The 13,841-nt window shown below is 42.5% G+C and overlaps 1 protein-coding gene across 2 annotated transcripts in view; it reads left to right on the plus strand.

Annotated features, from left to right (window-relative positions):
• The first annotated feature begins 7,875 nt into the window (after positions 1 to 7,875).
• The window catches only part of LOC106578671 (anion exchange protein 2), a 118,435-nt gene continuing 112,469 nt past the window's right edge, over positions 7,876 to 13,841 (plus strand). The window contains exon 1 of one of the 2 annotated variants that reach the window (XM_014157741.3): positions 7,876 to 8,000. The gene's annotated coding sequence lies outside the window, so the exon portion shown is untranslated. The remainder of the gene's footprint in view (positions 8,001 to 13,841) is intronic. The other variant, XM_014157742.3, reaches the window with a different exon arrangement.

A 13,841-nucleotide genomic window follows, 5' to 3' on the forward strand; every position in this document is an offset into this window, starting at 1 on the left:
CATCTTCTGCACTACTCTGATCCTGGCAACCTCAACCTGCCATTCTTTCACCAGACACCTCTGATCTCCAGCACCATGGGCACCCCTACAGTTTACATACACAACTTCTTTCAGATATAATACACATTCCTTTGTCTCATGTCGTCTTGCACACTTCTCACATCTAGGAATCTCCTCCCTACAAGCTGCTGCCACATGACCATAAGCTTGACACCTGAAACACCGCAATGGATTCGGGACAAAAGCTCTCACAGGACACTGACACATCCTAACTTGACTTTATCTGGTAAAAACTCTGCATCAAAATGCAGTAGTGCAAATAGTGTCTTCTCTGTTTCACCACGCTCTCCACTGGGTCTGCGTCACACCAAACGGCAGGCATCAGAGACACCAACAATCTTCAATTGGCCCTCCTCAACACCATTCCAGTTATCACTCCTTTCAACTGCTCCCTGCTCCGCAGAGGAAAGCAATTCACGGTTCTTGTCCCTAGTCGTGGTGCGGAGCCCATGCTCCCTCTGGACGGAAGAAAAACAAAAATCCACACGATTCCACTTCCAGTCACTTTCACCAACCCAACATTCCCCAACCTCTTCTTCACCCAACCTGACACCACATATGGATCAGCCAGAAGGCAAGGATCCATTCTCTCCAAAAATCACACTCCCACAGGACAAAAAACATCTTTATCACCATCGGGACGAGGCTCAAACTCTGCAGTCTTCACCACACCTGCCACCGCAATTCATTCATCCTCACTCTTATCATGTTCAATTTCCTTCTGCAGCACTCCATATTTACTCTTAATATGTCCACTTTTTTCCTTTTTTTCCTGTCTACGTTCTTACTGACCTCAAAAGGTTCCCCTGACTCCATCTCCAAGTCTGGCAACCATTAGTGCATACTCGCTATCTTGTGCTAAACCTGTTGACTTGCCTGTCAAGGAAAGATTAGTAACCAGCCAATGGCTATGTTATAGAACATGATATGAACCTATCAATACTGCTGATAGGTGTGGGAAACACTCCCAAATATCAATCAACACTAAACCACCAGTGTTATGATACTGATGGTATTTTGCCACAAATGTGTTTACATTTCTACCATTGTGGCTAGATGGTATAGGCCTACAGCTTCATCTAGTGGTCATGTCAGTGACAACAGTTGTTGATAACTGTAGCTAATCCTAAACCTTTTCCGAACCTTAATCTCATTCTCCTAACCTGCTACGTTAATTCACCTAACCTGCTGCGTCAATTCTCCCAATCTGACAAGCTAATTCACCTAACCTGCCACGTTAATTATCCTAACCTAAACAAACCATCTGTGGCAACGTACCATCAATATCACCACACTAGTATTATAGAATTTGAACATTTATTTACAAGCTACACCCAAACCAGAGTTTCTAACCGTACTGTCTTTGCCCAAACGTTTCAACACTTCATCGTACTATCGATGTAAATGTAGCAATGTAAGACAAGACAGTCAGAAAATTATAATCTACAATAAGCAGCAGCTAGCTCATGATTCTTAAAAATAAAATGTGTCACTTTATTTGAACAGCAGGGGTCCCGTTTGCTCCATTTATTCTCCTGTTACCATGGTTTTTGCACAGTACAGCGCTGTCTGAAAGAAAATATTATTAGTTAGTGCAGTGTCCCCTGTATGAATACTTGTCACAAAAATAAGAGTGGACTTGATCTATGATGACATATACGCTACTATAGACAATTCAACTCAAATCGCGAAATATATGCCTCTGATGTCTTGACTAATGTATTCATGATATATAATTATAAATATCCAGTTTTGTTTTGGGATGATCACGTAATTCACCTTTAATTAGAGGAAAAAAGACACCAGTGATAGAGCCATCACAAAAAAATATGTAAATGCAGGCTATTTTTGGGTGATAAAATCTTTATCTTTCAGCCAATTGAGAAACAGATGTATCTCGATTAAGAAAGCTAAATCAAAATACTTACTAAGCTCCATCTCAGACTCTGCTGGTGATCCTTCAAAATTTGGGAAAACAGTAAATGCACTGAAGCATACAAATTCCTAAGCAAGTTCTTTCTCTCTGGCATCTGGCAAGGTTTGGAAGGCAGTCCATGTATTCCCCCTTCATAAAGGTGATGACCCTTGTGGCCTAAATAATTATTGCCCTATTTCTAAACTTTCTTGAGTAGCTAAAATATTACACTGAAGAAAAATATAAACAGAACAATTTCAAAGATTTTACTGAGTTACAGTTCATATAAGGAAATCAGTAAATTAAAATAAATAAATTAGGACATAATATGTTGATTTCACATGATAGGGAATACAGATATGCATCAAATCAAATGTATTTATATAGCCCATTTTACATCAGCTGATATCTCAAAGTGCTGTACAGAAACCCAGCCTAAAACCCCAAACAGCAAGCAATGCAGGTGTAGAAGCACGGTGGCTAGGAAAAACTCCCTAGAAAGGCCAAAACCTAGGAAGAAACCTAGAGAGGAACCAGGCTATGAGGGGTGGCCAGTCCTCTTCTGGCTGTGTCGGGTGGAGATTATAACAGAACATGGCCAAAATGTTCAAATGTTCATAAATGACCAGCATGGTCAAATAACAATAATCACAGTAGTTGTTGAGGGTGCAACAAGTCAGCAACTCAAGAGTAAGTGTCAGTTGGCTTTTTCATAGCCGATCATTGAGAGTATCTCTACCGCTCCTGCTGTCTCTAGAGAGTTGAAAACAGCAGGTCTGGGACAGGTAGCACATCCGGTGAACAGGTCAGGGTTCCATAGCCGCAGGCAGAACAGTTAACTGGAGCAGCAGCACTGCCAGGTGGACTAGGGACAGCAAGGAGTCATCATGCCAGGTAGTCCTGAGGCATGGTCCTAGGGCTCAGGTCCTCCAAGAGAGAGAAAGAAAGAAAAAGAGAATTAGAGAAAGCACATTTAAATTCACACAGGACACTGGATAAGACAAGATAAATACTCCAGATGTAACAGACTGACCCTAGCCCCCGACACATAAACTACTGCAGCATAAATACTGGAGGCTGAGACAGGAGGGGTCAGGAGACACTGTGGCCCCATCCGATGATACCCCCGGACAGGGCCAAACAGGCAGGATATAACCCCACCCACTTTGCCAAAGCACAGCCCCCACACCACTAGAGGGATATCTCCAACCACCAACTTACCATCCTGAGACAAGGCCGAGTATAGCCCACAAAGATCTCCGCCACGGCACAACCCAAGGTGGGGCGCCAACCCGGCGGATGAATGGCACAACAATGGATCTGTTGGTTCCATAATTTAAAAAATGTACGGGCGTGGATCAAAAACTAGTCAGTATCTGGTGTGACCATCATTTCCCTCATCTCCTTCGCATATAGTTGATCAGACTGTTGATTGTGACCTGTGGAATGTTGTACCACTCTTCAATGACTGTGAGAAGTTGCTGGATATTGGCGGGAACTGGAACGCTGTCGTTTACTTCGATCCAGAGTATCCCAAACATGCTCAATGGGTGACGTCTGGTGAGTATGCAGGCAATGGAAAAACTGGGCCATTTTCAGCTTCCAGGAATTGTGTACAGATCCTTGCAACATGGGGCCATGCATTATCATGCTGAAACATGAGGTGATGGCGGCGGATGAATGGCACAACAATGGGCCTCAGGATCTCGTCACGGTATCTCTGTGTATTCAAATTCCATTGATAGAATGCAATTGTGTTCATTGTCCGTAGCTTATGCCTTCCCATACCATAACCCCACCGGCACCATGAGGCACTCTGTTCACAACGTTGACATCAGCAAACTGCTCGCCCACACGACACCATACACACTTTCTGCCATCTACCCGGTACAGTTGAAACCGGGATTCATCCATGAAGAGCACACTTCTCCAGCGTGCCAGTTATGGTTATGTCACCGAACTGCAGTCAGGTTAAGATGCTGTTGATGACGACAAGCACGCAGATGAGCTTCCCGGAGAAGGTTTGACAGTTTTTGCAGAAATTATTTTGTTGTGCAAACCCACAGTTTCATCAGCTGGGTGGCTGGTCTCAGACGATCCCACAGGTGAAGAAGCCAGATGTTGATGTCCTGGGCTGGCATGGGTACACATGGTCTGTGGTTGTGAGGCCGGTTTGACGTACTGACAAATTCTCTAAATCGACATTGGAGGCGGCTTATGGTAGAGATGAACATTACATTCTCTGGCAACAGCTCTGGTGGACATTCCTGCAGTCAGCATGCCAAATGCATGCTCCCTCAAATCTTGACATCTGTGTCATTGTGTTCTGTGACAAAACTGCACATTTAAGAGTGGCCTTTTATTGTCCCCAGCACAAGGTGCACCTGTGTAATGATCATGCTGTTCAATCACAGTTTCTTGATATGCCACACCCGTCAGGATTATCTAGGCAAATGAGAAATGCTCACTAACAGGAACGTAAACAAATTTGTGCACAGAATCTGAGAGAAAAGCTTTTTGTGTGCATGGAACATTTCTATGATCTTTTATTTCAGCTCATGAAATATGGGACCAACACCTTGTTGACCACATCCCACTTCTGACACCAATGTAATGAAACAGGCAGGGAGCAGGTCTCGAAACCCTCAACCTTCTAGCCCGAAATCCAACACGCTATCGACTGTGCCACAAAAGCATGCTCAAGCGACAGAGTCGATAGCCACGCTTATAAACCCAGGGTCGTTACAATATGTTGCGTTTATATTTTTGTTCAGTATATAATCCTTGATTCATTCTCAGCTAAGATCTTTATTTTCTTTGAAAGGTATTCTACATGTACATCAGTCGGGTTTTAGACAATGCCATAGTACTATCTCTGCTCCATCCCTATTTTTAAATGATGTGGTTGAATTAGGAGCGAGTGATCAATAGGATCGAAGGCCTTTGACAGGTCAATGAAGAGGGCAGCACAATGTTGCTTTTTATCCATACAATTAGAGACTTTCCTCAATTGGGCCTAGACCAGGCTGCATGTAACTGGTTTAACAATGACTTTACAGATACAAATTTAGTTCTATCTACTGATGTTTGTTAAATCAGGTTTCCTGGATATTACCAATGGTGTCCCGCAGGGGTCGATTCTGGGTCCTGTACTCTTTACTGTTTACATTAACAATATTGACTTGCATGTAAAAAATTGTACCCTGCACTTGTACGCCGATGATACTGTTGTTTATGTTATTGCCCCCATGATTGACCAGGCTCTATCTGAACTACAGTCTGCCTTCATTGTATTACAGAAAAACTTTTTGGACCTGAAATTAGTATGAATGCAGGTAAAACTAAGTATATGTTGTTCTCTAGAGCGCATAAAAACAACTCTGATGATTTAAACATATGTACTTGGATGGTGTCCATATTGATCGTGTCCCTGCTTACAAATATCTGGGCATCTGGACAGATGAAAAGCGGTCTTTAAAAAATTATATTTCTGAGTTAAGAAGCTGAGAATAAAAATGTGCTTCTTCTACAGAAATAGGTCATGCCTATCGCTAACCTGTGGGTGTCTCAGGGGGAGTTGGGATATGCAACAGAAGAAATATAAGCACCCCACATGTGCATGTGTCTGCTCAAACGGTCAGAAACAGACTCCATGAGGGTGGTATGAGGGCCCGACGTCCACAGGTGGGGGTTGTGCTTACAGCCCAACACCGTGCAGGACGTTTGGCATTTGCCAGAGAACACCAAGATTGGCAAATTCGCCACTGGCGCCCTGTGCTCTTCACAGATGAAAGCAGGTTCACACTGAGCACGTGACGGACGTGATAGAGTCTGGAGACGCCGTGGAGAACGTTCTGCTGCCTGCAACATCCTCCAGCATGACCGGTTTGGCGGTGGGTCAGTCATGGTGTGGGGTGGCATTTCTTTGGGGGGCCGCACAGCCCTCCATGTGCTCGCCAGAGGTAGCCTGACTGCCATTAGGTACCGAGATGAGATCCTCAGACCCCTTGTGAGACCATATGCTGGTGCGGTTGGCCCTGGGTTCCTCCTAATGCAAGACAATGCTAGACCTCATGTGGCTGGAGTGTGTCAGCAGTTCCTGCAAGAGGAAGGCATTGATGCTATGGACTGGCCCGCCCGTTCCCCAGACCTGAATCCAATTGAGCACATCTGGGACATCATGTCTCGCTCCATCCACCAACGCCACGTTGCACCACAGACTGTCCAGGAGTTGGCGGATGCTTTAGTTCAGGTCTGGGAGGAGATCCCTCAGGAGACCATCCGCCACCTCCTCAGGAGCATGCCCAGGCGTTGTAGGGAGGTCATACAGGCACGTGGAGGCCACACACACTACTGAGCGTCATTTTGACTTGTTTTAAGGACATTACATCAAAGTCGGATCAGCCTGTAGTGTGGTTTTCCACTTTAATTTTGAGTGTGACTCCAAATCCAGACCTCCATGGGTTGATAAATTGGATTTCCATTGATTATTTTTGTGTGATTTTGTTGTCAGCACATTCAACTATGTAAAGAAAAAAGTATTTAATAAGATTATTTCATTCATTCAGATCTAGGATGTGTTATTTTAGTGTTCCCTTTATTTTTCTGAGCAGTGTATATTCCAATGAAGTCTATAATTATTATTGTTATTTTTAAATAGGAAAGCCTTAACATAAATAATCCACTAGTTTTAAAGAGAAAAATGTAGTAATTTTTGAGTAAAGTAGTAATATGTTGGGTGAGTGTGTTGGGGGCAATCCCTCCCAGGGGCTAGTTATCCCTTTATGGTTATGAATGTGTTTCTTCCTCTCATTTAGACAATGACTAGCCCAGTTAGCGCTAGTTTATGCTAACTTTCTAGCTAGCAACTTCACCAGCAGTAAATGCTTGCCAGCTAGCTAGTTAGCGTAATAAGCTTCTAGGAGTGTTAGCTAGCAACCTTACTACCAGGTCGTCTGAGGTAAAATGCATTAAAAAGATAACGTAACTTAATTGCAGCTGTAAATGTTACCACTAGTGACTGATAGCTTTACAGTTAATGTTACTTTATAGCCGTTTACCTATTTTACACAGCACTTTGTCATTAAGCTAGATAGCTAGCTACGTTTTTAAGAGAGAGCAATTCGATTGGCATCTCTCCCCCTGTTTACAGTCACACGTGGGGACTGGATTAGGTATGAGCAGTGCAGGAGGTGGGCTCATGAGTTGTGGTCCAATTTTACTGGGGATAGCTTTATTTGTGATTTATGATAGTTACCCCGTAGCACCCGACTATTAGCAGATTATTCAGTCCACGTTCCTATCGGTTTTAGCTATGGCGACATCATCTATATGAACGCAGCTGCCACTTCATTAAAGCTCACAACGCTTTATTATGGGTGACAGTTATGGTACTCATCACTGCATTCTCAAACAGAAAGTTGGTTGGCTCTCTTTGATGTGACATAGGTTGGTTGATACATTGCTATGTTTTCATTTATAAAGGTAGTCATTTTACAAAAAGTCCCACCGTACCTAACATCATTACTCAACTTTAGACAAGTGAGTTACTATAGCCGGTCTCAGTGATGGCTAACTCTGGAAATTCCTTTGGTCTCTACGGAGTTAGGCAAATCAGCTTTTAGTTGTTTTCTTTCACCTTATTTCTGGAACAATTTTCAAAATGTAATTACATTTGATGTTTTGGTGCCTCTAAGGCAATTCAGAAAGTTAGCCGATTGAGGATATTATTACTGATGAACGTGTTTGCTTTTTATGATCGTGTTTTTTTCCCTGCTTGCAGTTTATATTTATGTTTTGATGCTTGTAATTTAGGTCTCATCTGTAAAAGAGTTCTGTCTCAGTTTGACTCCCTGATAAATAAAGGTAAAAACGTAATTTTATGTGACGTCTGAACTCCAGGCCGCCTACACTAGTCGCTGCTGCTCAACTCCATTGTAAATCGTGGAGTTTAGTCGGCTTGTTAGTGCATCCATAGCTACCTCAGCACGTCCACACAAGGCAGCGGGAGGCGAGGCGGAGTTGGGTAAGTCTACTAAACTAAGCAGGAACTAGTAAAATGACATGTACTGTTTGTAAATCTGTAAAAATTCCCTCGTTAAGCGGAGAAAGTTTTTGTTAGTGCGTTATCTTCTAAAACACAGACACGTTGGGACTTGACAGGCAATGCTAGCTAGCAGCAAGCTACGCTGTCACTTGGCATGGTTGTAACGGAAAGGTTTAGCTAGCAATGCTAGCCAGATAATACTGGGGATGACTGAACGGTATTGTCGATACAGATGGCAATTTAAAACGTTGGTATAATATACATTTATTGCAGACATTTAACTACAGACGTGGGCTAACTTTAGAGTAAAAAAAAAAAAGAATGATAGTTAAAGCCATGTGACAACAGTCGACTTTTGGATTAGGGTATAATTTGCGAAACCGCAATTAGGGGCGTTTTCTGATATAGGCGTTTCTTGATATCAAGTTACACCCATTGGTCCTTGTCCGTTTATTTCGGTCGGGGATAACAAACGTTGACAATTGTTGCTAAGCTTTACCCTATCTCTTTTCTTAACTTGCCACGCTTATTCACCTAACTTGCCACGCAAACAAATCTGTGTCAAGAAACCATCAATCTCATAACACTGGGACTGACCAATGACAGTAAGGCTTTTCCTAATATCAGGGAACACCCACATCAAGAAACGCCCCGAATTGCCCTCTGTAATTACACCATATTCGGCTTTTGGGGAAAGTAACAGTGCATTTTCACATAACGATAGGGGCGATGGAGGGATTTGAAGTGGGCAAGGGACTGTTGGACGAGCACGGGCGACGGAGCCTGAACAGGTCGGGACCAAAGTTGGGGAAAGCTGAACTTTATGCAAATACTCTGCGATATTGCAACGTTATTGACAAATCGAAGCTCACTATAGCTTCCAGCCCCTACTGGATTGTCTGTTGATACCTAGCACTACCTTTTTTTTTATTATTATTTTTTTTTAAAGTTTGCACAAATCTTTATTTAACTTGCTGTAAATAACAGTAACATGCAAAACATAGACATAACATAACAGCCAGAGGGAATCCAAAGAAATTATAGAGAAAAAATATATATATATATTACCTAGCACTACCTAGCCGGCATGCGAGCACCCAAGTGAGGGTGAAGCTACCATGGCTATACTAATTATCGTGTTATGTGGAAATCCCTTTAGAAGGAGAGGTATGTCAGAAGCTCACTCAGCCAAATTTGTTATGAAGGTTTTTCATTTGGGAACACGCATCCTATCAACTGTACATTTTAGGTGTACTGTTAGCTAAACTTATCGAACAATCACCTTCATTACTACCCTGATCAGCTTATTCTTGACTATCTGGAGCTTCCCCTTCAGAAGCTAGTCATTTCAATGTCGATTTTTTTTATTTAAAAAAAAAAAAAAAAATCCCCCCTCCATGTTGGTCGGATTGAATGCATGCATGTCTTTTTCAACTTTTGTGTGTGCTTGTTTTTAAAATGGTTTAATTAATAAACTAAACAAAACTATATTCAAATCGAAACTGGAAAAAATGATCATGAAACTATATTTTATAGCCTTTTCACTCTGTCCAGCTTGCTTGATCGAAACGAAAGCTAGACTGTCAGGGAGCTAATTTTGACTGCAAGGAAAAATTTGTTTTAAGTGCTGCCCTACTGCATGTGGCAGGGGCAACAGTCCATTACAGATTACATAGGAAGCCTCAGCCATGATCTGCCCAACGATGCCTCTACCAGACGAATTCAATGCATTTTATGCATGCTTCGACAAAAACAATGCCGTGGCGTGCATGAGGGTCCCCGCTGACCCAGTGGACTGGGTGATCTCGCTCTCCAAGGCAGACGTGAGTATGGTCTTTAATCTGGTCAATTCTCGTGGGGCCAGACGTTATTCCGGGGTGCGTTCTCAGAGCATGTGAAGAACAGCCTCTTCTTGTCCCAGTCTGTAATCCCCACGTCTCAAGCTGACCACCATCATTCCTATTCCCAAGAACTCTAAAGGCGTCAGCATGCTTCAGTTCGGCTGGCGCCTCACCAAATTCAGGTATACCGAACGAGTGTGCTCGCATACTCCCTTATAAGACCTTTGCTTGAAAAACAAGGAAAAAAAGGGCCTATAGTACTGTTTGACTACGGCATCTCAAAATGGACAGTCTACGCTTCCTCAAAACAGTCAGAAATAATCTAAAATAACTCAAGGAATGGTTATGGCACACATCAACTCCATCATCCCAGACGCCCTAGACCCATTATAATTTGCATACCGCTCCAAAGGATCCATAGATGACGCAATCTATTTTGCACTTCACACTTGCCTCACCCACCAAGATAAGAAGAATACCTAATGTGAGAATGCTGTTCATTGCCTACAGCTCAGTGTTCAACACCATAGGCCCCTCCAAGCTCCTCACCAAGCTTGGGACCCTGGTACTGAACACTTTCTGCAACTGGATCCTGGACTTCCTGAGGGGCGACCCCAGGTGGTGAGGGTAGGCAACAGCTCCACAACCAGGGCATACATTTGACTTTTTGGTCCACCAGCCACTGTGGCAAGTAGATTTAAAAAAAGAAAAAAAAATTTGAGTAGCAAAAATAATGCAAAAATTACACCAACAACAAACAAATTAGTATTCTTTGTAATGTTTCTAAAACAATAAGTATTACTAGTAAGTAGTATATTGTTTAATGATTTTATTTTGTGACCTGAGTCTGAACCAAAATATGACAGATGAGGAAAAAAGAAATTAACTGCCAGGTTAACGTGGCAATGCGACTCGACAGGTTTGTGCCTTTTTAGATTGAGTCTGTCTAGTAGACGCGTTGTCTTCTCTTCCCTAGCAGTTGAAACTCAAACATAGAAAAACAACTTAGCTTGTGAACAAAACCATGTACACTACCGTTCAAAGGTTTGGGGTCACTTAGAAATGTCCTTGTTTTTGGAAGAAAAATCACTTTTTGTCCATTGAAATAATATGAAATTGATCAAAAATACAGTGTGGACATTGTTAATGTTGTAAATGACTATTGTAGCTGGAAAGATTTTTTTTTTATAGAATATTTACATGGTGTACAGAGGCCCATTATCAGCAACCATCACTCCTGTGTTCTAATGGCACGTTGCGTTAGCTAATCCAAATGTATAATTTTAAAAGGCTACTTGATCATTAGAAAACCCTTTTGCAATTGTTAGCACAGCTGAAAACGGCTGTCCTGATTAAAGAAGCAGTAAAACTGTCCTTTAGACTAGTTATCTGGAGCATCAGCATTTGTGGGTTCGATTACAGGCTCAAAATGGCCAGAAACAAAGTACTTTCTTCTGAAACGCGTCAGTCTATTCTTGTTCTGAGAAATGAAGGCTATTCCATGTGAGAAATTGCCACGAAACTGAAGATCTCGTACAACGCTGTGTACTACTCCCTTCACAGAACAGCGCAAACTGTCTCTAACCAGAATAGAAAGAGGAGTGGGAGGCCCCAGTGCACAACTGAGCAAGAGGACAAGTACATTAGTGTCTAGTTTGAGAAACAGATGCCTCACAAGTCCTCAACTGGCAGCTTCATTAAATAGTACCCGCAAAACACGTTGAGAATGGTCAACAGTGAAGAGGTGACTCCGGGATGCTGGCCTTCTAGGCAGAGTTGCAAAGAAAAATCCATGTCTCAGACTGGCCAATAAGAAGAAAAGATTAAGATGGGCAAAAGAACAGACCCTGGACAGAGGAACTCTGCCTAGAAGGCCAGCATCCCGGAGTCACCTCTTCACTGTTGACGTTGAGACTGGTGTTTTATGGGTACTATTTAATAAAGCTGACAGTTGAGGACTTGAGGCATATTTGACAGCCTCAAGTCTTCATGGGTATAACGCTACAAGCTTGGCACACCTGTATTTGGGGAGTTTCTCCCATTCTTCTCTGCAGATCCTCTCGAGCTTTGTCAGGTTGGATGGGGAGTGTCGCTGCACAGCTATTTTCAGGTCTCTCCAGAGATGTTCGATCGGGTTCAAGTTCTGTCTGGGCCACATCTCTGGAGAAACCAGGAAATAGCTGTGCAGTGACACTCCCCATCCAACCTCACAGAGCTTGCGAGGATCTGCAGAGAAGGATGGGAGAATACAGGTGTGCCAAGCTTGTAGCATCATACCCAAGAAGACTCAAGGCTGTACTCGCTGCCAAAGGTGCTTCAAAAAGTATTGAGTAAGGGTCTGACTACTTATGTAAATATGATTAGTTTTTTATTTTTCATACATTTGGAAACATTAAGTCCTACAGGTCTCTAGCTTTTGAGCTTTTCGCCGCGTCCGTTTGCTTGAGGTGTCCGGTGCAAGCGTTACGCATGTACATTGAGCGGACCAGGGGTGTCTGTTTGTTTGTGTGACCAACTTTGTCTGTTTTGCTTATCCATCTCATGGATTGTGGAGGCTACTGCTCTGGCCTATGACAACAAAAGGCAGGAATTACCTAACAGTGTATGCGCCCACACACTGGGGTCTGGCGGCATCTTGGGTGTTTAAAGGGTTGTTTGTAGTAGAGGTCTTCACAGAGCCACCTGTACGCGAGAGCCGGGTCCGGATCCAGAATTCTCAATAATGGTCTGATATGATTGTCACTGGTCTCAAGTATGTGTAATTTTAACTGACATATCCGTACAGAGAATCATTTGTTATTTATGCTGCTCTTGCTTTTCACGGGAGTGGTCCGTAGCAAGTGTAGCTTGTTGGCCAGTCATGAGTCAAAGCGCCAATAGGCTACAGCCATAGAGCCTCGCTTTGTGTGTGGCAAAAGTTAGGTGATATCTAATCATTGGAAGATGGAATTCAAATTACGGAATTAAAAGTTAAAGGAGAAGGATAGGCTACAACGACCAAGAGCAAACAGGTAGGCTGCTACTTAATGTTCTGAATGGAGCTGTTTTTAGTTGTAACTGTAGGATTAGAAAGGGCATGCACTGCAGTCTCAATTAGCCTAGCTAGCAAACGTTAGCTAGCTTCTCTAGGGCCAGTGGGACGAAATCATCCCACCTACGTAACAGCCAGTGGAATCCTGTGGCGCGTTATTCAAATACCTTAGAAATGCTATTACTTCAATTTCTCAAACATATGACTATTTTACACCATTTTAAAGACAAGACTCTCGTTAATCTAACCACACTGTCCGATTTCAAAAAGGCTTTACAACGAAAGCAAAACATTTAGATTATGTCAGCAGATTACCCAGCCAGAAATAATCAGACACCCATTTTTCAAGCTAGCATATAATGTCACATAAACCCAAACCACAGCTAAATGCAGCACTAACCTTTGATGATCTTCATCAGATGACAACCCTAGGACATTATGTTATACAATACATGCATGTTTTGTTCAATCAAGTTCATATTTATATCAAAAACCAGCTTTTTACATTAGCATGTGACTAGCATGTGACTAGCATTCCCACCGAACACTGCCGGTGAATTTACTAAATTACTCACGATAAACGTTCACAAAAAGCATAACAATTATTTTAAGAATTATAGATACAGAACTCCTCTATGCACTCGATATGTCCGATTTTAAAATAGCTTTTCGGTGAAAGCACATTTTGCAATATTCTCAGTAGATAACCCGGCATCACAGGGCTAGCTATTTAGACACCCAGCAAGTTTAGCACTCACCAAAGTCAGATTTACTATAAAAAAAATGTTATTACCTTTGCTGTCTTCGTCAGAATGCACTCCCAGGACTTCTACTTCAATAACAAATGTTGGTTTGGTTCAAAATAATCGATAGTTATATCCAAACAGCGGCGTTTTGTTCGTGCGTTCAAGACACTATCCGAAAGGGTAAATAAGAGTGACGAGCATG

Source organism: Salmo salar, chromosome 19 (genome assembly GCF_965601325.2).
Source record: "Salmo salar chromosome 19, fSalSal1, whole genome shotgun sequence".
In the NCBI taxonomy this organism is placed as follows: Eukaryota; Metazoa; Chordata; class Actinopteri; order Salmoniformes; family Salmonidae; genus Salmo; species Salmo salar.